The 26705-nt window shown below is 39.9% G+C and overlaps 1 protein-coding gene and 1 long non-coding RNA gene across 4 annotated transcripts in view; one reads left to right on the forward strand and one right to left on the reverse strand.

Annotated features, from left to right (window-relative positions):
* The window catches only part of trip4 (thyroid hormone receptor interactor 4), an 83102-nt gene that overhangs the window by 35094 nt on the left and 21303 nt on the right, over positions 1–26705 (forward strand). The gene's annotated exons all lie outside the window — the stretch shown is intronic.
* LOC119018522 lies at positions 1187–10766 on the reverse strand. The gene is made up of 3 exons (XR_005074776.1): positions 8814–10766; positions 6688–6897; positions 1187–1317 (listed from the first exon to the last, which is right to left on the reverse strand). It is a non-coding gene; the product is annotated as an uncharacterized LOC119018522 (long non-coding RNA).

Genomic DNA, 26705 nt, shown 5'->3' on the forward strand with positions numbered 1-26705 from the left:
AGCACGACTATATTCAACTGACAAAAGTACTGAATCAATCGAAGGAGAGCAACAGTTCAGGGTCAATCTGTTCAAAGCTTCTAAAGCTGCTTGCTTCTTCTTGTCATAGTGTGTCAGGCTTCAGTTGAAAGCGTTATCACAATGAAAAAGTCCAGCTCTGTCATCTATGAAAATTCATCGAGGTTTAACCAACATATGCCGAGCAATAGATTCACACATGAACATAAACATGCAAATGAATCGTTTTAATCACACACAGTGTTGCACACAGAAAGTGCCAAAGGGAAAGAAGTAATTGTTCCTATTATAGAAACACGACAGATCGTCCTCTAACAGCTTTCAAAGAAGAAGAGGTCATTTCCAGCTCTTCACTCTGTTCTTGTGATATTACACATGAATTCAGTGAGTGCTTTGTGAATATTGGCTTATCTTTTCCTACAAAGATTAGTCACTCCGATGGCTCCCCTGCAGACACAAAGAGCTCTCTTCTGCCAAGGTTTGATCCAACTACAGGGAAGAAAGTCATGGATATAATTGCTAAGATGAGAAATTCAGCTCCTGCAGCCGGTCGTGATGAGATCTTTTTTATCTCTAGAAGCCAAAGTCATTGACATATATGATCTCGACATCACTGGAAACTGGAGTCATTTCAAAGGACCTCAAGGTCGACAAAGTAGTTCTCCTGCCTTCAGCCCGAGGCGCCAACCCCATTTTCATCCATTTTCTTCAGATTCGGATGTACAGCAGACTTCAGCTGGGTTTTAATAAGCATTCAAATAGTAATGAATAACAGTTTTTGAAATATTCCCACACAATTTTGCTCTTCCATGGATTGAAATATATGCTCTCGATATATTAAAGATCATAAGGTTTTCCTCACTGGTGGACAGCCTGAAGAGGTTCTCCGAAAACCACCCAATTTGTCAACCGCAAAAGTGAGTCACTTAAATGCACCCGCTATAAGTAGTATATTATAAAGCTTGAATAAAACAATGGGCTGGGTAATGATAAGACAACGGCACCAACTTAACAAAGTCAAACTAGAGCAGATTACTTCTTTTCGCCTCCAATGTCATTGGTTTTATTTTTGGAAGAAAATACACCACAAAATGAATCCTTCATTTTTTTTATTGTGAGTCATTACATGTTTGTTGCGAAACACTGTCACCCTCTTGAATGTCCTGAGGTCTGCAGTGTTATAATCTGTAGGATATCGGATCCTGGTTGAAGACAGGCGTGTTCTTTATCACAACCAAATGGAAACATATCGGCCACTGAGGCAAGTGCACCGATGAGATTCAGGACGCCTTCAGCTGACTTGGTGAGGATGCAGACAGAGTTCCAATAAGCATGTTAGAGGAGGATATCACTCTAATTTACATTATTATGAAGACAGATTAGATTATTCAAATATTGGACACTAAACACGCATTTGTTCAAGTGCCTGGTGGCATGAGCTGACCACTTCACGTCAGGTACTTTCGAACTGTGTTGTAACAGAAGTTGTTGTGACGTGTAGTGAATGTATAACTTTTGGGGGAAAAAGCGTTTGAGGGCAAACTTGAACTTTTTAGGAGTTTATGTTCCAGAGACCACTTGAAGTGCCCAGAGGTTTTCGTAATAACTGCTCGGGGAAGTTCCTACAATGGCTTCATTAAAGGACTTTGGCAGCAACAAGTGCAGTTGAATAACACTCCAAAACAATCTTTGAGCAACCACCTTGCAAGATATTAAACAGTTGATGCACTGGTGTATCTGTCTGAACAAACTCATACATTCTTTTATACATTTAAATCAAACCCTCCTCGCCTTTCACAAACTGAATGCTTTTAATGTGAAGAGGCAGCAATTTGAAATGTTGGGTTTGCATTTGCAGCAAGTGAATACAGCTCTGGTACTACAACAGCAGAGGGTACAGCAAGCTGCAAGGCTGACATCAGTGAGATAGAATTTATTACAGTAACACTGATTTATATCTAAGCCTCATATACGTGAAGACATCCTGAATGAAATGTGGAAATGTGAGGCGTTCAACACCAGCAGTGAAACATTCTACACAGAGTGGTTATCATGGAGTGAAAGTCCAATGAATTGCTGACTTTTCATTGCTTCATAACATATAATACTGCTGTAATGTAGCACATAATCTTATAAGAATAACGTAACCACGAGCAGCCTCCGTATGTTTGTCTTATGATTTGTCTCCATGTGATCTGTTAAAAAATACAGACCACAGAAATCCAGAACGATACACATTAAGCACCCTTATGGGAACAGCTTGAAGCCAAATCTCTATTTACTTGTTCCTGTTTGACAGCCAGGCGCTCAGGGATTCCTGAGTATATATCACAAATAAATGATTTCCTTTATGTGTTTCTTATGCATTCAATATTACATCCCGTATACACATCACACTTCCAGCACTCTTTTAATGTCATTTGCATTTTCCACACATACATTATCAAGCTGTTGCAATATGTATCCCTTTTATCCCTCAGGTTGACCCACATATGGAAATAACACATTATATTCCCAGTGAAAATATTGCAGTTGAATGCTGCTCCACTAACCATCCGCTGCACTGTTACCTTGTGATTACCTCTTAGTTTTATGTGTGAAATCACAGCACCATGGGATTGCACATAGAGAAAGCCAATTACCTAACAAATGTCCACCTTCTCTCCTGAGGTGGCCATGATTTTTTTTCTTTCTCCTCTATTTCTCCCCTGTGCTCTTCCTCTGTCATCCACTGCCGGGAGACAGAAAGAGGTTAGGGCGACGGAAGTCCTTTTTTGGTTATTTATTCATGGATTTTCCATTTAATATTCATGCCTTTTTCAGGACTATCTCGGTGCAGACAAGAATTTGCTGCCTCGGAGGCAGCCGGGGCCAAAAATCAGGTTTCAGCTCCAATGAGCCCAGTGGATGAAGGGAAGAGAGAGATAGATAGAGAGGGAACAAGAGAGCGGGGTTTCATGTGTTCTCTAGTAAATGAGAGGCAGGCCTTGAAGGTGACAGGCTGTGTTTATTACTGATCTGTCAGCCGGTTAATGGGGAGAGGAGAGGAGAGAGCTGAGCTGCTGAGCAGAGACCAGAGCACACTAGCATGGGAGCAAGAAGAAGCCTCGAGCAAAAAACTCTACCTTACTAGATCTGCTTGTTCTCACAGATCCAGTGACAACACTCCTGCATGCCTGATTTGCATTCACTGGCAACTAAATTAAAATATAATGAAATGATAAGGGGGGCGGGTTGCTTTGTTGTTACGTAATATGTACTGTTCAATGAACAAACATAAATAGAAATGATGCACTCTGACCTATTGATTACATACATGATATTTAGATCCATGTATATGCTTAAATTTCATCGTCTGTGACCAAAATCTGTGCAAAATGGTGTGATTATATCTTTGTATGCAGCAACAGACTGATGAGATTTTAAAGATGTGCACATGGAGAATTTTCGTCAATCTCGTGAAATGTATGAGAAAATTCTAGTTTAGACAAAACTATTTTGGACTAAATCCATCCGTTGACCAAACAAAAGCATGTTTTTCCACTCTCCCACATTTTCATCTCTACTTTATCACAGCTTTGGTAGAAACAAACTCACAATTGGATTCTGTACGATGCAAAGTGAGGCGATACTATACGATAAGATAAAATATATGACACCGAATGATAAGGTATCAAAAGATGTGATATGATATCAAACGCCGATTTATGATACAAAGCGGTGCTACATATGATACAGAATAATATTATACAATGCAATGTGAAAGAAAATGATATTTGATATGGAAAAATACAAGTTACAAAACAATATGATACAATTCTTCTTTATTATCAGTTTGCACTGAAATTCATTTTCAGTGGTAGTTACTGTTTGGAAATGTACACAAAACACACATCAAGCAGTAATGACCATTAAACATATCACGTTATTCCTCTTGATCCAAGTCCCAGTAAACAGCACACGGTTTATGGTTTAATAACATGATAGACTGATGAATATGTATGAATAACCTGTTGAAGGGCAGAGGCTGGTATTCTCTGTTTAGAACATGCGAGGAGTCAGAGATAGTGTTAGCAAGTCTGAGCAAGTCTGTTATACGTGGACATGGGACGAAAAATGGCTACTAGGAGGGACTGAACTGTAACCTTTTCCATGGAGGTTCTGTTGTTATCAGGACATCTGAAAGCGTAGCAGACTAAAGAACATAGTGATGGAGCAGGTGATTAGTTTTTGCTGCTGATGAGTATCCTGGTGTGAATCACCAGAAGAGAGAGCTTGTTTATCTTTTTAAGCTCACTTGAAAAAGAAAAATGTGGCATAATAATTGTATCAGATGCTTATCAGTGTGAATTCTGAGGGCAGAGGAGCATTTGAAATACTCAGTGCATTTTGTATAATTGAAGTAACCTTTTTTTTCAGAACTTCACAGCCTTGACGGGGACATGCTTTGCCTGAGAGCTCTGTAGTATTTGATTGCACTTGAGCCCGGAGGTTTTTATCAGCTGCCCTTGGTAATGAAACCTTTTGGTTTTCCATCTCAGTAAAGGGCGAAAAGCCCAAGTAAAGCAATTGCTCTTTGTTGAAGCAATAGATTTGTCTTTGCTTATCTCAGCTAAGCATTGTTGCCTTTATCAGTCACCATTACAAAACCCATAACAATCAGTGTTTGACATGCTACTGCTTTCTTCATTGTCACATGTACTGCATGATTGGCATCCTTGTTGTAATTTGGGTGAATTATATAATCCTTTAATAAAAATATACTCGCTTCATATGTGCACTTCATGCACAAATGTGGCCTATAAACAGCCGGTATCTTTCTCTGTGTGATGAAGGCATTCAACGCTCGCGCTGTCTTTTGAGCTCGATGTTACTGTATTGTTGCAGAGCTCAGTTTCTCTGAAGATGCCTGAGGGAGTTGTACTCCTGAGGTTAAAATAGATTCAGTCTTCAGGAATATAATGTGGATGAAAGTGTTGCACGAGGAGTAATGCCTTTTTCATGCACTCAGCAGGCTGAATTGAAAAAACATCGACCAAATTATTTTCTGCGGTACAAGAGAGCCTCGCTTTCTTTTATTGTGAGAACGACAAGAGAAACTAGAACCCTTATTTACACACAGGCTTTGGCCATCATAAGTAGTTGTTTTCATTCTTACCTGAGGCTAGAGTACCTAGCTTATAGCTTATTCTCAGCCACCCTGATCCCGGCTCATCTCCTCCAAAGGCACCACCGACACACTACTGTCTCTTCTGTGGTCTTGTATTCTTTATTTATATGGGTCAATGTACATCCGTGGTGACGCACTGGGCGCATTAACTGCTCTGACTGGTTTCAGTTCATCGTGGTGCTTTTGCAGTTAGTATCTCAGTGCTGCTCATGTTTGCTGTTTCTATTTAGCTCTGATGTTTGGGTGAATTATGAAGCTCTCTCACAAAGATTGGTACAGAAACACATCTGGGCCTGTCTCTGTTCTCTGACTGGACTCTCATGTTGGGTGCCCCCAGTTTTCTGTTTTCAATCCCACATTTCCTTGTTTTCTCTTTTTTGTCCATTGTTTCTCTCAATTCTTCTGTTCAAAGCCTGTCAGAGTAATCAATCTGGGTCAGTGCTGTGGGGGGGATGCAGACAGATGTGCTTTGCAATGTGATCGATGTCCTTGATTAGTGAGAGATTACCCTTGTGCCTGTGTGTGTGTGTGTGTGTGTCTGTGTGTGTGTTCGACTTATTCCGAGAATGTTGCTAGTTAGCATGAATGCAGTTAGCATGCTCCCTTGATTTTGTTACTTTGTGAGGTTGGCAATTTAGGATCAATAGGTGGATTATTTGCACAGTTGAAGTAGCTGACGGGGTGAGGATGTTAAACTAGACATGGTCAATGAATCACCTAATGTGGTTAAAATAAGTCTGTGGAGGTTTTTTCCACCTAAATGCAAAGTGAATTTTACACCATATCTAAAATGAGACTTGCTTGTACAGCTTTGGGGAAACCATTAGTCAATAAACAGTAATCAATTCAATGTTATAGTTGTAGTTTTAGATTCTCTGGTTGCGGCTTCCCCTGTCCCTTGTTTTTTGTGACAGGACATTTTAGCTACCTTTGGATTTTGGGCAGTGGGTTGGGCAAAACAAAACATTGAAACCACCTTGAAGTTCAGATTGTCAGATTGAGTCTTTGTTTTTTGACCATTTTTGACAATAAAAAAATCAGTTAACAATGAAAGTTATACTTGGCTGCAACCCTGATATGATTTATCTATCGATTTATCTGATATGTATCAGGTTGTAGTTAATAGATTAATGTTAGCCATATTTCACAATGAAACAGTACACTCAGAGGCCGTCCACACAAAAACGCTCTTTTGCGAAAACGCGCATGTATTGCATCATTTTGGCCAACCATCCACACGGATTCTGAAAACGCAGTGCCTGAAAACACACTTTTTTGAAAACGGGTCTCAGGGTGGAAAAACCTGAAAACACCGCCCTCCTGTTCTCGTGTGGACAGTGAATCCACATACTTTCCAAAACGATGACGCCATCGCCCCACCCCTGGATCTCTTGGCTCCGACCTCTGAACCCCGCAACGTCTCATAGCAACAACAACAATAGCGGACTACATGCTTGTGTTTGTGCTGCAGAAGATATTTAACCTTTCTTGCAACTTACTCGCCTTGCAGTTGAGTGTGAGTTGCAGCAGTTTGACCTCATTAACGGTCCACACAAACGATTCTGGTTTCCTTGTACTTTCATTGTCGTCTTCCTCTTGTAGTTCGGATTCACTGTCTGCTGGCTGTTTGTATAAAGAGCACAAGCTTAATGCGCATGCTCCATCTCTACTTCCCCGCCTTTGTTGAATTTCAAGTGCCACCTGTAGGCCTGGAATATGAACAATAGCATTTTGAGCCAAGGGGAGTGTCCTGAGAATTGTCAGTCATTCTTGTGTGTACGCTGCTGTCATCCCCCCTCCCCTGCGCAGGCGCAGTGTCTGCTCTCACCTAGTCAGATGCGTTCAAGCCCAAGTTGTAAACAATGGAGGAGAACAGACAACAACAACAACAGAGCCGAAAAATGCCCCATAATTGCCCACATCAGAGAGAGGAAATAAGAAGACTGATGAAGACAAGCAGTGTTAAAACAAATAATTGAGCCGAGCTAGAGGGAAAACCAGGATAAATATTGGAGGGTCATTTCAGAAGTGGAGGGAGCTGCAGGATCTGTAGGGACTCAAGAGTGACGCAGGCTGCGTCCGAAATTGCATACTAACATATGCTAGTTAGTACTAGTGAGTATGCTAAAACAGTATGTGAGATTTTGTAGTATGTTCAAAACCTTGGTGTGAACCCAGTAGTACGCAATGTGCATACTATTTCCAGTAAATATTAAAGTATGCAAGCACTGGACACTACGCCGGCAAAAATATCCCACATTGCAATGCAGCAGCGATGACAACAACAACACAACAGACAATGGCGGACAGTGACACCATGGTAACCCGTGCCAACCTCACCTCTACCAGCACCTCTATAATGATATGATATAGCGTTAATAAAATGCAGTCCAGTACAACAACATCACTTAACGAGTTTGCCTGAGGTTCACATTTATTGTGTGGCTTCTTATTGGATGCCTATCAAGGATGTATTATTAGATTATTATTATTTGATGCATTTAAAAAGCATTATTGCAGATTGCGGGTAGAGGTGAGGTTGGCATGGGTTACCACGGTTACGCTCCTCCAATCCAACCAGCAAGAGGCTCTCAGGAGGTGCGTCACTTCGGTGCTAAACAGTGCATCGGAAAAGATGCATACTACTGTTATTCACTCAAAAGTATGCTGAACGATATGCACATATTGAGTATGTTGTGTTAGCTTGTATGCTGACTCTGTTGTTTAGCACTGTGTATATGGCTACTGGTAAGCAAAAGACGGTCGCTATTGTTGGCCGGGGCACGAACGGATGCTTGCTCATCACCCTCACCCACTGTCGCTATTGTCAGACCGGGGGGGGGGGGAACGGTTGCAATCATTGGACCGGGGGGGTCGGACGGATGCTCGTCACCCTCACCCGCTATAGTATAGCGGCGGTGAGCTAGCAGTATAGCGGCGCTGCGCCACTGTTCCATTGTCTAGGGAGAACCCTGACTGTGACAATTATCGATGCAGACCAGTATTTCAGTTTTGCAGTATTTCCTCAACTATTCAAATTCAAATAAGTTTAAACTTTTTGTCTACTATTTAGACTTTTTACAGCAACAATTGCTTTAATACCTGAATATGACCTACATGAGCAAACCAGACCATCAGTTAGAACAAACTCTCTTATCTGTAGGATTACATTAACTACAGTAACTTCAATAAAACAAAGTTTACTGTAAAAGTTTAGAAAATTAGTATTTCAAAAATGTTAGGCTAGCCAGATGAAGTGGTACTGCTTTGGTCCACAGGGGTCACCACAATTAACAAAAAATAATAAGTTCCTTGTAGCTGCTTTAAATAAAGTAGTTTATTACACTTAAAATGAATAAACTGTATATGTATAACAACAGCTGTTTTGAATTTCACATGCAATACATTTCTAACATCTTTTATATCCAATGTGCTCTGCAACCGTTGTAGTCGTGACAAGTATATCTGTTGACAGTGATGTTGATATTTGACACACTTCAGAATAATATGACATTGCCTAATGGTGTATAGAGTGACCTGTGAAAGACAGAGTTGTATTAATATAAACACTGACACACTGCTACCACACGGCCATCAACGTTTCTTTGAAACCCAATGTAATCACCTTGCTTCACTTGCTGTGAGAAAGATCAACAGTGGTAATTCCCCTCACAGGAGGCTGTCAGCTTTCCATCAGCTGTCAGTGTTTTCTCTTTGCCTAGTTTCAAAAGAGCATTTGATTCTTGTAGTTTTCCTCTCCCTCTGAAAGGAAGCAGACAGATGTAATAGCCATTAGCCTCAGGGAGAGACAGCACAGATGTGTCAACAAGGCTTGACTTTTACAGTCCAAGAGAAGTCTGAGCAAACAGTGGCTGTGTAGAGGCCTGTGTGGTTGAGCACTGATCCTACAACACGGTTGCACGGCATTGCCCCGGGACTCCAAACAGACCGTGACTCTAGTTCTCATTACAAGAGTGGGTCAGACCACCCCAATACGGAAAATAAATAATGCAGGGGAAAACCTGAGTGCTGCCACCTCACTGACAACATCCACACAACCTTGTCCTTCGTGAATAAGTGGTTCAACCTTTTATAAACTCCTGCTGTAAGCTGTATTTTTATACGCCTACTGTTTCGGTGGAGTCGAGTGTGTGTCAGTCAGGGCTGCAACCAACCTTAAAAATGATTTTAATTAGTCTGTTGATTATTTTCTCAATTACGGAATAATTAGTCATAATAAAGTGACACATAGTGTTGAAAAATACAGCTTATATTATATAATGCACTTCGAAATGGAAATGGGAATTGGAAAAAGGAAACTGCACTTGAATGCACCACAAAGCCTGCAGCTGACCGACCTTCAACGAGCTTGTACATTCTGCACATGTGTAAGAGAAAATAACCCTCCATACCTTCAGGTCATTTTAGTCCATAGTTGTGTTTTTTTCCATAATGTTGTCTTTGATATAAAAAAAGATATAAAAAGTTGCAAAGAGACAGAAGGGGAGGAGGCTTGAAAGGAAAAAACTGCTTAATCGAGCGAAACCACGCGTTGTTGAGTGAAACCAAAGTGATTCATTGATTTGAAATCAGTGTTTTAGAAACTAGTATAAGAAAAAAGTTCTTAGTCATATTTATAGCATTTTTATGTAGACAAATCATTTCAACTTGCAGAACTGTGCCATATAAAACTGTGAATTCAGGTCCAAAATGATTGTTAGATTTATCTCTGTGTAAGAATTCTGACGGATAGTTCCAGGTTCTTAGAAGGCTCAGCCAATAGTAAATCAGCAACCAAGACTGCGAAAAAAAACTTGAAAATGGCCAAACCCATTATACCATACTGCCCTGACGTTAGCTAGCTAGGGTTAACAATGTTTATGTTAGCACTGTTCACATTAAGTAGTATTAGCAATGTTAACATTTACTAGACAGCATTAGCGATGTTAATGTTTGCAGCAAACTGTCAACCATTTGAGGGAAACAGATGATTGGAACAACAACAGCGCTGTTGTAGGTGGAGACTGACACATTTAGTAGATGAATGTTATCAATAACATCTTTTAGACATTTAGAGATTGTCACACACAGAGATAGGATGCACATGTGTAACACGAACATATAACTAATTTCACAGGTTTAACTGTTGGAGACAGGATCAGACTGTACACTAAGTATTGGAACAGAATTGGCTTCCATACTATTTGTGATGTCACAGCTCATGTTCGTAATCCTGCCACTCACAGAGTGTGAAAATAGACTTCTACTGTCACACTGTGCACACACACACTTCATCTTTCTCCACAGTGAAGCTCAAATATTTCCCCCAAGATACAAGAAGAGAAAAATCATCTTTTGACTGGATCAAACTTAATCGATCAAAATTCTCTACAATTAATTTTTTGTTAATCAATTAATTGTTTGAAGCTCTGCTGTCAGTCTGTGTACGTAATCTAAATCCACTCATTCCTTCATTACATACTTGCTAATGGCTTCCAAAAACCCTCCAAAAATCAAATTTTATATCTTAATTTGATCTCAATTTCCTGTAGCAGTTGCCATGGAGAGTCCAAGATGAAAGAGTTTAGATTCTAATTAAGCTGTAATGGCAGCAGCAAGTTGATTTTTTTCCTGCCTGTACATTTTCTTCATATTCAGCTCTCTCCCTCCCTCCCTCCCTCCCTCCATGTTTAGCTTGATCTCTTCAAATTTATTTCCTACTTTGTAACCGGAGGCAAGAGCCCTTGACTTGCTGCCCCCACAGCCACAGCCAAGGCAGGCATTTAAGTTGTGATTAAAAATTAATGGTTGAGTGAGAGGCAGCAGAGAGGGAGCAGGGGAGGGCAGGCGAAGAAAGAGACAATGCCCGAGCGAGAGGACGGGCTTTGGAGAGGGGAGCAAGCCCAAGCAGCAGCTGCTCCCTGATAGAGGGTTGGAAGGTCTTCTCACAACTCTGCTGTGTTTAACTGCTCTGCTCACGCCCCACCATGAATATTGCATTACCGCACTATAGGGCTCCTTGTGTTACCCCCACTGAGTGTTGAGCAGAGTTGCGGCCACAGTGCCCAAGCATCCAAGTCGAGCCTTCCCCCCACAGCGAGGGGGCCGTCCACATTCAGGCAGACACGCCACACAGACCAGCTTTCACACCACATAATTGCCAGACTGATTTAGTGAAGATCTGCATGTCACAGGCAATTATGATAAGTTCAGTAACAAGAAAATGCAACAACATTTTCTGGCATTTAAAGCCATTGTCACTATTTTTTTCTGCTTCTGATCTCTGATGAATACGTTTAAAACACACGGATGGTTTTCATTAATGCACACATCCATGGCCACAGTGGTTGTGTTTCAATACCTTTTATCTCTCTTAACTCAAAGCTTTACAAAGATCAGGAGAATGAGTGACAATCAGTTTGAGTCTTGCCTAGCTAACTCAGTGCATCAGTCTGACTCTTGGGCCATTTCTTATAAAGCTAAACAGAAATACCATGGGGACCACACAAGGTCCTGACCTTGACTTTACCAGATGATGAGTAGTGGCACCTACATCACCGCCTGACCTTTTCTTCCTTCTGGCCTCTTTCTCTTCACCGTTTCAGCACAGCATTTCTCAGAGTCCATTACCCACTGATACATGGTCTCATTCCAGTGCTGCCAACACTGTTCCCCTGTAGTGTAGCTCATTCAAGATTGCAGTTCACAGGGCTTTGATCAGAATGGCAGCCTATTTAAAACCATAAAACAAGACTGAATGGAATCTAGTGTTTTGTAGGCTCTGATGTTTTTTACATTTGGTCATTGTTCTTATTTATTTATTTAAATTAGATCTTGGAATATAGTGAGATAAGATGATATGATGAGATGACAGGTCATACATCACCAGGTTATACCAATAATCTTAATGAAATAGAAAATATGCTTACTCACTTTTTTGCAGTGAATTATATGAAAACATCAATACGACTTTCATGATGATAGGCTAACAATAAAGCAAGGAACTGATTAGCTTAGCTTAACGAAAATGCTAGAACAAGGATGAAACAGCCTTGCTCTTTACAAAATCAGTTCGAAAGCTCACTAATTAATTATTGCTCTCACTTTAACTTTTTAAACCCAAATATGTTTTCCTAAACCTAACCAGGAATTTTAGCTCCCTAAACTTAACCAACTATTTTTGTTCTTTAAACCAAATTTGGTATTCAACACCAGCAAGAGTCACAAAACTATGACATCTGCACAACGCTATTATCGGGTTTAGTGGTGGTCTGTGAACAAAACTAATTATAATGTTCTAGAAACAGCGATATCAGATACACCAGCTATTTCCCACTGCTTCCAGTCTTTATGCTAAGATAAGGTAATCATAGTTCTTGATCATCTTATTCAACTCAGATGCAACAAAAATGACATAAACATGTATATACTAAACATTGAACCATTCTTTTTACAACTTGACCATTGTATCGATGGTTAGCGTCATGTACTTCAGTGGTGTTTAACTGCAGAATTCTTGAAAGTAATTAAAGTAAAAGTAAAGCCATTTTCAGTCGTTGAATATACTTTGCTATTCAACAAAATATTGCTTTAAAGTGAAACTCTAGCCAAAAGGCAAGCTAGGCTTTTTCTCTGAATGTACCTGAGTCAAACCTTTGTGTAAAACCATGATTACTACAAACCAGGCACTTTTAAGATTTACTGTACTTTCATTTTTGGGTCAAACTCATTTTAAATGGGAGTGCAAGACGCAAATTAGTGATGGCATCAAAATCGCAATTTTTCTAAAACACTAAGAAGGCTTGACACAACATGAAACTTTGCTCATAGTATCACCAGGGTCTCTTAACATGAACAAGAGCATTGAAAACATTGTGTACACAGAGTTTACTAAAAAGAAAGTTTTTGGACAACTCACTTTAGCAGATGTTTCTTCCGCTAGCTGCCGTCCTGCCAGTGAGATGTGTTGATTTCTGAATGCCATGTAACATGCAGGACAGTCAACGTGGACCGCTCCTACAGCTTAGTTCCATATAAATGCAAGGATAATTCATTGCTTTGTTGTTAGCGAAAAACAATGACCTTGAAGTTGAAAAAGGAGCCTCATATAAGAAACAATCCTAAAATCAAAAGCTGGAAAAGTCACGTGAGATATCGCGTGGATAGTTGTTTCCGGAAGACAGTAGCGGCCCACCTTAACTCTCATCCATGTTATGTGGCATTCTGAGATCGTTACTTCCTGGCTGCAATGTCAGCGGCTAGCGGAACAAGTTACTGCTAAGGCGAGTTGTTCAAAAAACGTTCTTTTTAGTAAACTCTGTGTACACAAACAATGTTCTCAATGCTCGAGTTCATGTGTAGAGACCCTGGTGATAGTTCCATGTTGTGTCGAGCCGAGTGTTTTAAAAGTAGCGATTTTGATCACTATCACCAATTTGCCCCTAGCACTCCCATTTAATATGAGTTTGACCCGAAAACGAAAATACGGTAAATCTTAAAAGTGCCACTTTCATCGTAATTATGCTTTTACACAAAGGTTTGACTTACACACATTCAAAAAACAGCACAAGTTGCATTTTGGCAAGAGTTTCACTTTAAGTAATGAAGCTGAACAACATTATACATTAGATCAGAACCATTAAGTGAGGCAACGATACCCAACTTAATGACAGTTTTCCACCGAAAAGCTTGGAAACACATTAAACATGTGAAACATTGAGGTTGATGTGAGCACTGATATTAATAAAATGATTTTTGAACTGAGCGTCACTCTCCAAAGGTTGACTACCTTCTGCTCCTAAATGATGCATCAAATAGAAATGTTTAATATGTTCTTGGAAAATATAGAAGTCCTTTAATTTTTTATCTGCTATATGGATTATTTCCGTCAACTACAATAACGGTTTGGCCCAAAGGGGAACATACTATTCAATTTTTTATTGTACTGTAGCTAAACAAGCCTTTATATCTGAGCTGAGGATCTAAGCTGTCTGACACATGAAGGCTGAGGCTTTTCTGACTTCAGCAGTGAAGAAAACAAGCAAGTGCAGCTAGATTGAATTCTCCAGTACCCGAGAGTTGTTGCTGGTTCTTGAAAATAAGCCTACACAGTCAAATAGACGACTAGAATATTGCCTGTATTACTGTAAACACTGGAGCTTTGCTTGTCAGAAAGAGGGCAGCGCATATAAGTTCTGTGAATTGACACTAGTAGAAGTGGATGTCGTCGAAGAATGTCAAGTTTAAGGTATAATCAGATTTGTAATATGCTCTTGCCACCTCCTCCTCATCACCCACCTCCTTGTTGCTACACTCTGTTCCTTCCGTTCTCTCCACGCTTCTTACATAATTTGTTAATTCTGTCCTATTTCCTCTGCTGCTGCCATCACTGTTCTTGCTTTAGGTCCTATTTGCAATGCTAATGAGGCGAGGCGGCAAGTAATGGTTTGTGGGGAAAAGAAGCTGCCTGGAAAGATGGTGATATGGTAATATGGCTCACTTTGGCACGGGGACAATTTTCTCGGAGAGTGGCTACATCATTGCACACACGGTGTCAGTGTATAAATATGACCAGACCTTGTGAGTCAAATGAGCAAAACAGAAATGACTAAATCTGAAGCCTTGCAAAAGAACTATCATCTTGTCCTTTACCTCTCCCTTTCCAATCTCTGTAGTGGACCAGATGACTCTTGATTAAGGCAACGAGCAAGAAGCCATTACTCGATTTCAGCCCATGTCACCATCAGGCAGCTTTCAGTCGGCAGCTCCCCACTTATCTCCCTACTGTCCGTGTGATTGAAATTACAGTCACGCCAATAGCAGAGGCAAGTAAATGGATTATTGAGCAACTGTAAGTGGCTCACTCTGCAGAGCTGGCTCTGTGTGCTCGCTGGCTAGACACAAAAAAATCTAATAGCGCTGTTCTGCACGCTCCAGCTCTCAGATGAGTACAAGATGTATTCTTGAGCTTCATAGATCTATTTTTTAGTGGGAGAAATTTCAAATCATTGTGTTCCCAGTTGGTTTTATCTCATCTATTTGAACTGTAAATGCATACATACAGGCTTAAATCTCCTCTTTAAACCGTTGCTCCAACTTAGAATCGTGATTTGCCCATAAAAAGTTGCCAGCTTGATGAATCATTGAGCATCCCACTCACTCACCGATTGTAAATACTTATTTATGCCTTCTAAGAGCTGCTGTGGTTTAGTTGATTGGTGTCTAATTTTGATAATGCATCCATAGAGAGGTGCAGACCGATGTAAGCGGCACTTCAAGCCCATTAAAATCTAACAAATCTCTTCAATTTTCCAATCTTATTTGGTTGTCGTGATCTTATCAGATGTCAGTACTCATGTGAACAGGCTTTCTACGGGTGTCACAATTCTCAAAATCCACGCTTCAATCTAGCTTTTCTTTTTAAAGGTCATGATTCACAACCCATAATAGAAATGATTATAATTATTACAGGAAAAGAAGTGGAAATACATGTTTTTCTTCATTGAAACTGTATTCAACAAGAAATTGCAATGATCTTTATTCCTTAATTGCCTCAAAATCTCAGGTGTGCTGGTGCTGCCAATGAACATGTTTATTAGTGGCACTTGACAGATATTTGGGTGCATGTGTGACTAAAATAGTTTCACCCTGGAGCCCTAATTATTTGTTTTATGGCCTCAAAATGTCCTTTAGGTGTGTTGAACATTGTATGCTCATTGCAGTTGATTTTTTTATTTAAAGTTGAAACCTTGGCACCCTGAACCCTGAGAGATGAACATCATTAAAACTATATCTGTGCATTTTTATTTTCCTGATACCCCAAATTTAAAAGTACACTCAAAATGTAAGAATACATAGGAAGTTTTGAGGGCTACTGTTCAGTTATTGGGGATATTTGTTCATAAACTTGAATGTAAAGTATGCTGCATTCTCTGTCAGAGAGACAATGAATTTGTCTTCAAAATGAGAGCTTTACATTGCACCCCATTAGAGTTTAGAACTGGGTTCTTAGCAGGGGGCTTTTAATTTGAAAGTAGTGACCGTTCGTAGCTTGCCGCTACTAGAGTGCCTTAAGAGAGCCTCTGTAAGACTCTAGCCGGAGACGCTAGCATCTCCCAGATCTCAACGGCTTTCCAGTTGCTTATCTTGATGTCCGCAGATGAAGTGATAGACTGACTGCTGTGATCAGCTGTTTTTTGGTTTTAAAACTCTCCGGCTGTGGGTCACACAACAGCACGTCATCAACACCTCCGCCCATCTCACGCAATAGCTGGCACATCGACGTCTTGGATTTCGATAGCCTAGATAGTCTCATTTCTTATGTAGCATAACATGACCATGTATAGATAGATACTTTATTATACATTCATACTGTCTTGTAATTCTGCTTGATTTTTCTCTCAAAATGCATCAGATTGATGCTTTTGAATATGAAGTATTCAAAATTTGGGGAGCATGCCCCCAGACCCCCCGAGAGGGGTTGTATCCTTCTCACCTTTTTCACCCCTGACCCATTTTCAAGCCTGTTTTAACAGTGTTTCACAGCATCTGACTGGCACGTCTATCCAAAGCATTCAATCATATTACTTCTGAAGAAGCAGAGTGTTGTCATTCTATGTCATCAATGGAACGTTGAGGAAGTCCTGTTCATTCGAATACCAAATTCAGATACTCACATTACAGTCAAAAGATTTTCTTAATGTCATCTATATGAATCAGGTCTCAGTTTAAACAGTCTAGAATAAAGGACTCAAGTCTTCTGTAAGACAAAGATGGCATGTAATCATTGCCCTTGATTGTTAGAGATATAAATATCACCTTCTCCATTAAAGTGAAAGACACCTTTTCTCAAGTGTCCAATTAAAGGAAGTGACAAGAAACGGTATCAAATCATCTCTGCAGACCTTATTGCATCCCCCGCCGCTCGGCTATCCCTGGTGTTTTATACGTTTTTTATGTATTCACAGCTATTTCTAGTTTGTCTTTTGTACTTTTCTAATGTCTGTTGTGATTTTCAAAACCCGATATTCATCAATTAGTGGAGGAGCACTGCGGCACCCTGTAGGGTCTCCCTTCTGGCTGACTGAAGAGTCTCCTTATTTCGGTTGATTCGACTCATCTCATCCGACATAGTTCTGTTTCCTTTGTTTCCAGTGCTTAATGGGAGAGATGGAATGAAGTGGTCGGGGTGAATGGGTTGTTTGTGTTGGATGAATTCAAACATCTATGGAGAGGAGGGGGCGACAGAGGGGGAAAGGGTAAAGAGGCTATATGTTTGTTTTAGCGGTAGCCTGTGGGTTGACAGTGGATTGTGTGTGATGAGAGGGATTAAGATTACCCTTTTGTGAAGGAACAACAAAATAAAACCATAATGATACAACCGGCATATGGTTATACTTGACTTTAAGCCTCTTTTGCCTGATCTACATCAGTTTTGTTCCATAAAAGACTGTTGTTTTCGTTCCCTGTGGTGTTTTACAGGCTATCTTTAATTTCTGTTCTGTGGAGTGAATGAGCTTTTATGAGCTGTTATTTATTATTAAAACGTGTACAGATAATGGTATGAAAAGACATGTTCCTGTGATTTGATGGTGCACGCATAGAGCTTAAAGATAGATATAACGTACAGCTGAGTTGAGATATGATGGCTGTAGCTGTCACTACAGTGCACCAGGGATGATGTGTCCATGAAAGCTGCTGGCTGGAAGTGCTGATGTTACCTCTGTGTGCCGTATACTGTCACACACAGTCTGAGTAAACAGCACACAAACCTGTCAGATGGGAAATGCAGATTATGAGAGGGAGCTTTACAATCCGCCGTCGCTAGATAAACCACAAAGAATGCTAAACACTGTGTGTGTGCTGAGAATGTTTCTGTTTCACAGCCAAAGACATAATTCTTCTTGGTCGATGCTCAAGTATATAATCAGGGATGAAAAACAAACTCTTAAGAATTGTAGAAGGGGATTCAAAGAATTCCAAAACAAAATAACTCCAATAATTTCACTCTGTCTTTAACGTCCAATGTGTTGAATTTGAGTGTAACAGGGAAATTATTAATTTACCAACAAAATGATTTTACTACTTCCTCCTTCTTTTGCAAACTTCTCTCAACTTGTTTGTTTTTTATAGAAATAGACAAAAAGACAATGGATTCTGTGTATCTTATGAAATATACATTAAGCAGTCCTTTTAGATAACAGGAAGACGGACTACAACTATATGCCTATTGAGTGATTATTTAGGCAATTTTTTGTGATGATTGATTAGTCATCTAAACATTTGTTGTTCTCACCGTTTCATATGTGAGATTGCAACCCAAGTGCCAGGATAAATGTTATTTACATACATTTCCACCAAACCACAGATACTTTACAATTGGACGTTGGCTTGTGTTGAGGTGAATTTGACGGTCAGCTAACAAGCATGACATGTGAACGTGATATGAAACATTTGGTACAGACGCAACGTCGACACCTCTGTGGTTTGCTGGTTTTGGATTGTTGGTTTGAGAAATCAAGTTATCTGACAACGGTGCGTTGGGTATTTGGATGTGGTAACAAGCATTTTTTTAACAAGCACATTTTTCTGAGGATTTATCAACCAAACTTTAAACTGTTTAATCATATTTAACTAAAAAAGATCACTTGGTTCATCAATATTTATTATTTGGCTCTCAGTCTGGTCTAGTTGAGAATATGTACAAAAACATCATGGACATGTTCTCTGTTGTTTTGAGCATTTTGTTCAAAGCAGGTTAAAAAAGACTCCATTCATTTTATGTTGCTGTATTCATGTTGCTCTGCTTTTTGTTTTCCAGTATTATGACAGCACAGTTAAATTCAAAATACTGCCAACAGCACATGAGACAGTCAGTTCAAAGGTCGACGGCAGTTTGGCTCAGCATGATATGAACCATAACCATGCAAAACAGCTGATCGGACTCAGAAAATCTGTCTGACCCTCAGGTCAGCTTCATTAAGCAGGCGGAGAGACTTAACCAGCTGTCAAAGATATTCTTTATTTTTAAAACACCAAGCAACAAGAAAGAAACATAGAAAACCACAACTGATAGTTCAAGCACAATAGAATCGTTTCTTTTACTGCATTCATCCAGCTCCTACATCAGCAGCAGCCAATAATAGTAATAATAGCAGTAATAATGTTTTTACCCTTGTCAGCACAGATTTGATTGTAAAATTGGTCTGTTTGAGTTGCACACCACTCAAGAATGCTTTTCACATGTGATTTTTCACGTAAGATCACCTGCTCCTCTCCCACTGGGTAGTTTCCTATTTCTGTGTCTGTGTTTGCTAAGATGGAGCAGCAGTCTTTGGAACAATATGGTGAAAGACCTTAAATTTGTACACATAAATACAGTTAAACAAAGAAACAACAAATGATTAGCCTGAAATTAATCTTACATATGAGCGCTGCAAATAACAATTATTTTTGCTGTTGATTCATCCACAGATTTTACTTAAATTCTTTATTTAAACATGTGGTGGAAAAAATGCTCTGGTTCAGTGATATTAACAATGATATCAAATTACCGATGAGATACAATTAGATATGCTTAAACTGTGATAAGAATAAAGTACATTTCTTTATATTTGTGTCATCTATAAAACATTAGAAAACAGTGAAAAATGACCATGACAGTATCCTGGAGCGTTACCTGTAACTGTCAACCAGCTAAATGATCTGTATCCATGCCTGATCAGAGCTTCAACTGTAAGTGGCTGCAACTAACAGGAAGTTGGTAATTACCTCTGTCAGGGAAGGATTGGTTTTACCTGTGTCCATTTGTTTGCTGGGTGATTTGTTGGTTGTATGGTTGGTTTTAATCAGTTAATCATCAATCATTAACATCCCCAGTTGGTTGGTTGGTGCCTTGGTTTGTCGGCAGTGTTACACTAGAACTACTGAACAGGTTTACACAAGAATTGAATGGAGGCTGGTTCTCGATCCACAGCAGCTCCCATTAACTTTTAGAAGCTGGATAAGGTCCAGGAAAAGATGCAGTTGGTTGTTTTTTTGTTAATTTCTCAGGGAATAATGCTGGATTTTGATGATGTAGGGGCTGTTATGTATAACTGTTTCCATTTACACATTTTACTTGGATGACTGGTAAAAAGCTCATTTTCTGCATCGGCTATTCGTTTCAGTCGAGTACTTGCTCAACCCTATGAAGATCCTGAGATCTCCCCAAATGTCCGAGTCATCAGTTCAAATACCTGTTATCAAAATACTAATTTTACTGTCAATCAACTGGATTGATCATCCGGAAGTAACAGCTCTTCAAAATACACGTGCTGGATGTTTGGGATTTATAGTATCAGTAGCCAAACAATAATCTATGTATAGCTTGAGGATAGTGGAAGCAAATAAGCCTGTCAGAAAATGAAAGACGGGACTCTTGAATTGACTCAGAGGAGAAACAGAGGCTCTGCAGTCTCTTAAGCCTCCAGCAGCGAGGATAGAAGTGACGGCGACTTCCTCCTCTCGGTTCAGCTCGCTCTGTAGCTATTCACTGTATGAGCTCTTAAGTCTTTATCTCACTCTCTCTGTCTGCCTCACCTAACCCTCTTCACTCTTCGCCTGAGAGCACCTGAGCTTTGAGGAAAGGACACACACACACAAACACATATATATATATGTATATTTATGTATATACCATATATGTGTATATGTATATGTATAGGTATATGTGTGCGTCTTGTGCAACCTTGAAAATAATCTGTAAACTAGACCTTTAGGTGTCCTTTTCAAAGCATTTGACAAATGAAATCAGGGTTTTTACTATTAACAATTAATTGATTATTTATGTAAGATAATTGATTTTTTGTCATCCATATTTGCTGGTTGTTAGAGGAATGATAAAAACACCATTCAAATGTTAAGGAATTACATAAGTACAGTGATCATGATGAATCAATCAGCGCATGCTAAATTCAGCACTTCTAAGAAACGTGCTGTACTGGCTTAAACCCGGTTCCAATTCCAACCTTCTGCTCCTCCGATATCCAATAAAGACAAAAGACAAAAAGAAAAATCTTTAAAAAAAAAAAAAAAAAAAAGATGTTAAGAAGTGCATAAAAAAGGATTTTATGATCCTTACTCAGGAATTGTTCTTGCTTCATGTGACTGTCATGTAGTTTGTTATTAGTCAGACATTAGCTTTTAGCATCTGAAAAATAAATCATAAAAGTGGTGTTCATCTGAGAATATTATCTTGTTAAGCAAAAGTGTGAATATCCTAGAAAATAATCCAAAATCCAGTTTAAGCAGTTTTTGTCCCACAGACTTTTTTTTTGGAAGGAACCAGCACGATGCTACTTTCCGGGTTTCCCTGTAGAACTCTATTTACCTTATTATGAAAACTTACTAAAAGCACTTTATTATAAATGTTACCCATTTTTTATTTTGACTTCTAATGAGTTACAGAAAGCCTGTCAGGGTATGGGAAGTTATCACTAAACTCCCTTGACAACTGAAAATTAGACTTAATATTGCTGTTTGTCTTCTATAATCATTCTTCTTAGTTTAAGTCTTGGATCTCACTTGTAAACCAAAAGTGTGTCCTCTACTGCCGCCGTTCTTTCACTGTCAGCCAGAAATGAGGGGAAAACCAGCCAATTTAGAGGAAGGAATAGACCTCAGTTTAGAGAATAAAAGAAGAATTACCATAGCGAACATGAAAAAGATTGCCTCTCAAACCGTTTCCTTCTCCACTGCTCTCGCTGTGCTCACATCAAACGGCTGTGCTGCCTGAAAAGGTCAGAATCAGCCAGAAACACTTTGCTTCTGTGAAATCTCCCACCTTCTCTTCATGGCCTAATTATTTCAAAACAAATGTGAAACAATGCCACATTCAGCACACAGTGCAACTCCGACAGAAGTGAGAGTCCACAGAGAAGCCTTGAAAGTGTGAGATTTAAAAGTCCGAGCTCAACAGTTCAGATAGATGGCAAAGAACTGAAGGTGGAAGTGAAACTTTATTGATGTCAGAAGGCAGATGAGATTTGTGCAAGGTACAAGATTAATACAGCCAAACAGGGAAGTGTAAAATACAATATAACACCCACAAACATAATAAAAAAAAATAGCAATGAAACAATTGAAGCAGAGAGAGAACACTACACGTTAGCACATATACAGAGAGGATAGAGTAAAATCCGTCCAGCCTCACACCCACATATTCTTCCATCTGAACCTCTTCCTTGAATCCCCACTCCCTCAAACATTGCCTTCTTCCCCTGGCTAATTATCAAGTACAGTGCCTTTTTCCTCCAGCAGCTTGTTAAGCTCTCCAGGAGCATTGCTGACCCACTTTACATGCAGATCTGTAGGCTGAAACCCTGCTGGTGGCTCCTTTCTCTCCTTTCATCGAGCCCCACAACACTGCTATGGATTAGGGACACTTAACCGAGATACAGTTGATAGTTATCTAAAGAAAAGCACACAGTGATACTGCTATATTGTTTACAACAGGGAGCAGATCAATTTTCATGTAGGTTAATGCTTGTGAATAAAATACTGAATGTAAGAGACCAGGAACAAGGAGTTTGTTGTTATATAGATATTATTGCTTTGGAATCAGTTGCGCTTGATGACCTACATTTATTTATTTATCTAAATATGATTAAGTGTTCCTACAGAGACAACAGAGTGGTAATTTATAGATGTAAAAATGGTAAAGCCGAGCCTAAAGATGGTTTGAATTACAGCTTGCCGAAGTCTTGCTTTGGTTTGCATATTTTCTTGACTAATCCCCTTTTTACACATGAAAAAAAGTCACTAACACCCACTAACATCTGGCCTTTGTCTTCAGTGGGAGAGCAGACATTCAGCATTCACTCATGGGTCAAATGACTCTGCAGTTGTCCCGAGTATTTATTGCTCAGCAGTCATGGAAATACGACACCCAGGTGGACAAACTAATTGTCACCCCTGTTCCAGCGCTATGCTGTTGAAGTTAAACTGAGCTGCTGAGTGTAAGTTAATATGTCCGTCACACCAGAACAGTAACAGAGATTCAGCAAATTAATCTGCTTGCAATTGAAGAACCAGCACTGTAGATTTTAAACACTGGCTTTACTTAAGAAATAAATCAAAAATTATTAGTCTGCTGTACGTGGTGGTTTTGAGGTAGTCCGATGTAAAAATGTCAAATTGTGAACTATTTACCAAACATACAAGGTATTTACAAGGTTTAGTTTGAGTATTTATCTGTAAAAATAATACAATCTCTTTTTGCAGTCTTATTGTACAATTCATGTGTGTTCCTAGATATGATTACATGTTTTATTTGTTTAGTGTTGACTAGATACTGTAGTCTAATACTGTCTCTATGTTCAAAGAAACACAAGGACGTTTCACTTTTGGTTTTACCAGAAATCAATGATCCGTAAACCAAGCCATACGTGGTTGGATTCACAGCGGTCCACCATCATTGTACACTGTTAAAAGAGAGTTTCTCTGAGTTTCCACTGGTGAATTAATGACAGTGTACAGTTTCCACAGTTGGCAGAGCTCAGACATGCAGCTTTCTGTAGTAGAATGTTTTGACATTTTGAGAAATTCTGTTTTAGTCTTGATGGGAACTTGTTCAATTCAGTCTCCTGTAATGGTCATTTGTGATGCTTTTGTGTAAACTACTGTTAGTATTTTGTGAGGTCTTCTTTTGACAGCTACTATTTAAATGAAACTGCTGACAGCACTGAAGATCATGAACGAATTCTTCCCACAGATGTCCATTAGTTGTCGGAATGTTAAATATATCCAAATGTTGGATTAGAGCCACACTGCGAGTAAAATGTTTCCTTGGCCACTTGTCATTGTTGGACATAATCAAATCACTCCCAGTGCAGCCGAGCGGAAATGATTTTGTGACGGACATGGACTTGAATTGTATTTACATAAAAATTCAGCCGACTAGATCACAAATGTGACATATTTACAATTGCAGCCACACCTCCCTCTCAACACATTGTCCTACACTGACGTCTGTTTTCATCTCAGTTAATTGTTGAGCTTTGAGGCAGGATGTCGAGTCAAGAAGAAACAGTTTGCCCTTCTATTTATATATTCACAAAAGTTTTTGTCCCCGACATTATTTTAGTTGTGTCAAAAGATCAATTTGCCTGTTCTGTTAGTAACTCTCAGGCTTTTGTGATTTTTTTTTTTCTCGTACTGTTTAATGTGCATTAAACAAAATCAAAAATATGACTCTAAAAACTATTTTTTGGTAAACCACATGCCCCTTTCTGAATTTGTAATAATCTCTTTGATTCTGTTCTCCTGTCACAAACTGCATCAGTATGTCCAGAGGCAGACAACAGTGCGTCCTTTTAGCACTGTGAAGTAAATATCGGTGCCCGCTCACGCTCAGCATAGACGGAGACAAGATTGGAATATCCAGCACTAATTATTATAACCCTGCTTGTACGATGCTGCCCGTCTCAATGCCTCTTCTTTCCTGAAGGTTACACCGTGTTCCACTCACCAGACTGGAGCCACCATTAACATGACTCCCTGTAAAAGCATGGAGTCATTCTGAAAATCTCCATCATTAGCCGTACCTCCCTTGCACCGCCCCACCCCCACTCTCCAGAAAAATCAATAGCATCTGCTGCTATACAGCTAAGCCTGCTTCATTGCTGACGGAGACAAACAGCGGGTGAGCTAAATTGATTAAGTATCAAGCTATTTTTAGAGGGGATGACTTCTAAGTTTGTGTACATTGATGAAACAGTAAAAAAGGAGTCAAGCATTGAATGCATTTACAACGAATCCTGCAACTAAAGTCTCATCATCATCCGCTGTACTGATAAAATAAACATGAATATGTAACCCATGCCTGCCACAGCTTTTGAAATAGTGATGAAAAGGGCTGCGGCATACTCCATGTCTGTGCTGCGAGAGTTTGTCACATGTCTACAGTGGCTGTGGGTAATTAGCGTGTGACACAGAACACTGCTAAGCTGACAAACGATGCATATAAGAGATCTAATTGCATGTTGTGGCATATTTGCCGTAATTATCAACCCCACCCACCTCCACAGCCACCCATGCTCTATTGAAATGTTAGCCTCTTCAAGTATTATCATGATCCACGTGACAGCAAACTGTTAATCAGGAAAGGGCTTTACTTCCTTCACCCTGTACCCCCTTCCCCCCAGCTGCCTCTGCTTATTTGCTCGGCATCTGTTTGAAGTGTTTCTTTGCCTCGACAACAGAGAGCTTCCACTGATGGAGGAAGTGTTTGTATACGTGCATTTATGTTCCAATAACACGATAGGTTTTCCTGAACTGTTGGAGGTCGTTATAGCCATGATTTTAATGAATTGTATATATGTGCACATGCTTTTTGTCAAGCTGCACACCTCATCCGTGCACTTCCATGTGCGGTTACATTTATTTTGGGATGAATTCATCTGCAGCCGAGTGTCTGCCTGTGCGCATGTGAATAACACGGCTCAATTTCCATTTTTATGAACAATCCAGTTACCTCTGTCAAGGAGACTGATGGAGAGAGCTCTGCTGGATCAATGTCATCGTGCCTCTGGCATGCCAAGGAGCGTGTCCACTGTGTTACCGCTTCCTTTGCTTCCACTCACCCCCTCCCTGCATGCACTTACACTTTGTCATACATACACTCTTTCTCACAGATTCCCATTTTTCCTCTCACTATTTCTCACACATCAGCAGACGGGCTTCATTCTGACATTTGACAGGCCCATCAGCGTTTTTCCTCCTCTCACTCCACAGCCTGTAGAGACCCAAACATAACCTTGAGCTAACTTAACCTTGAGCTTAATGAGCTACTTAACCAGCCCCAAGAGATTCCTCTGATATTTGCTGGTCCTAGTGTTAGCTGTGGGCACTCGAGTAAGAACCTGAAAAGCAGGAACAAACTTGGTGCTAAAATATTTGTAGCAGAAGGTCGGTCACTTTTAAAGCCACAGCTGTTATTATTTTTGTCAGGACTGCAGCTCTCACCCACACACAAACACACACCATTTGGCGCAGGCTTTCATCCAAAGTAGTAAGAATTATGTGCAGTGGGAGTGGAGACACTAGCCCTGGCAGTGTTTGTACTCTTCTCTCCCTGTTTGAGCTGTGCTGCACCACATGGAGCACGCAGATGGATAAATCCTCGAGGAGTGTAAGATTTATCTGAAATGATGGCGGCTATTAGACAATGTCAAGCAAATAAAAGGCCTTCCCCTCCGATTCTTGTTGATTCCAGTGCAAGAACGCAACTTGCCAAATTAATTCCCCCTCTGGGCTTTTATGATAAACAGCATGAAGATAGTCTGGCAAAGTGTAGCGTCTTTGAAAGTGACTGTCAAAAAGACAGATTCATCCCCGTCACATGTCTTGTGGAAGACGTGTGAGGCAGAGGTTTTGTTCTTCTCACCCACTGAGGATCGTAAATGATTGAAAGACTTGAAGCAGACTGCAAAGACCCCATGCTAGCTTTGTGTAGATGTCATTTAATCCCATGAAAGGG

This window comes from Acanthopagrus latus, chromosome 4, assembly GCF_904848185.1.
Source record: "Acanthopagrus latus isolate v.2019 chromosome 4, fAcaLat1.1, whole genome shotgun sequence".
NCBI lineage: Eukaryota > Metazoa > Chordata > Actinopteri > Spariformes > Sparidae > Acanthopagrus > Acanthopagrus latus.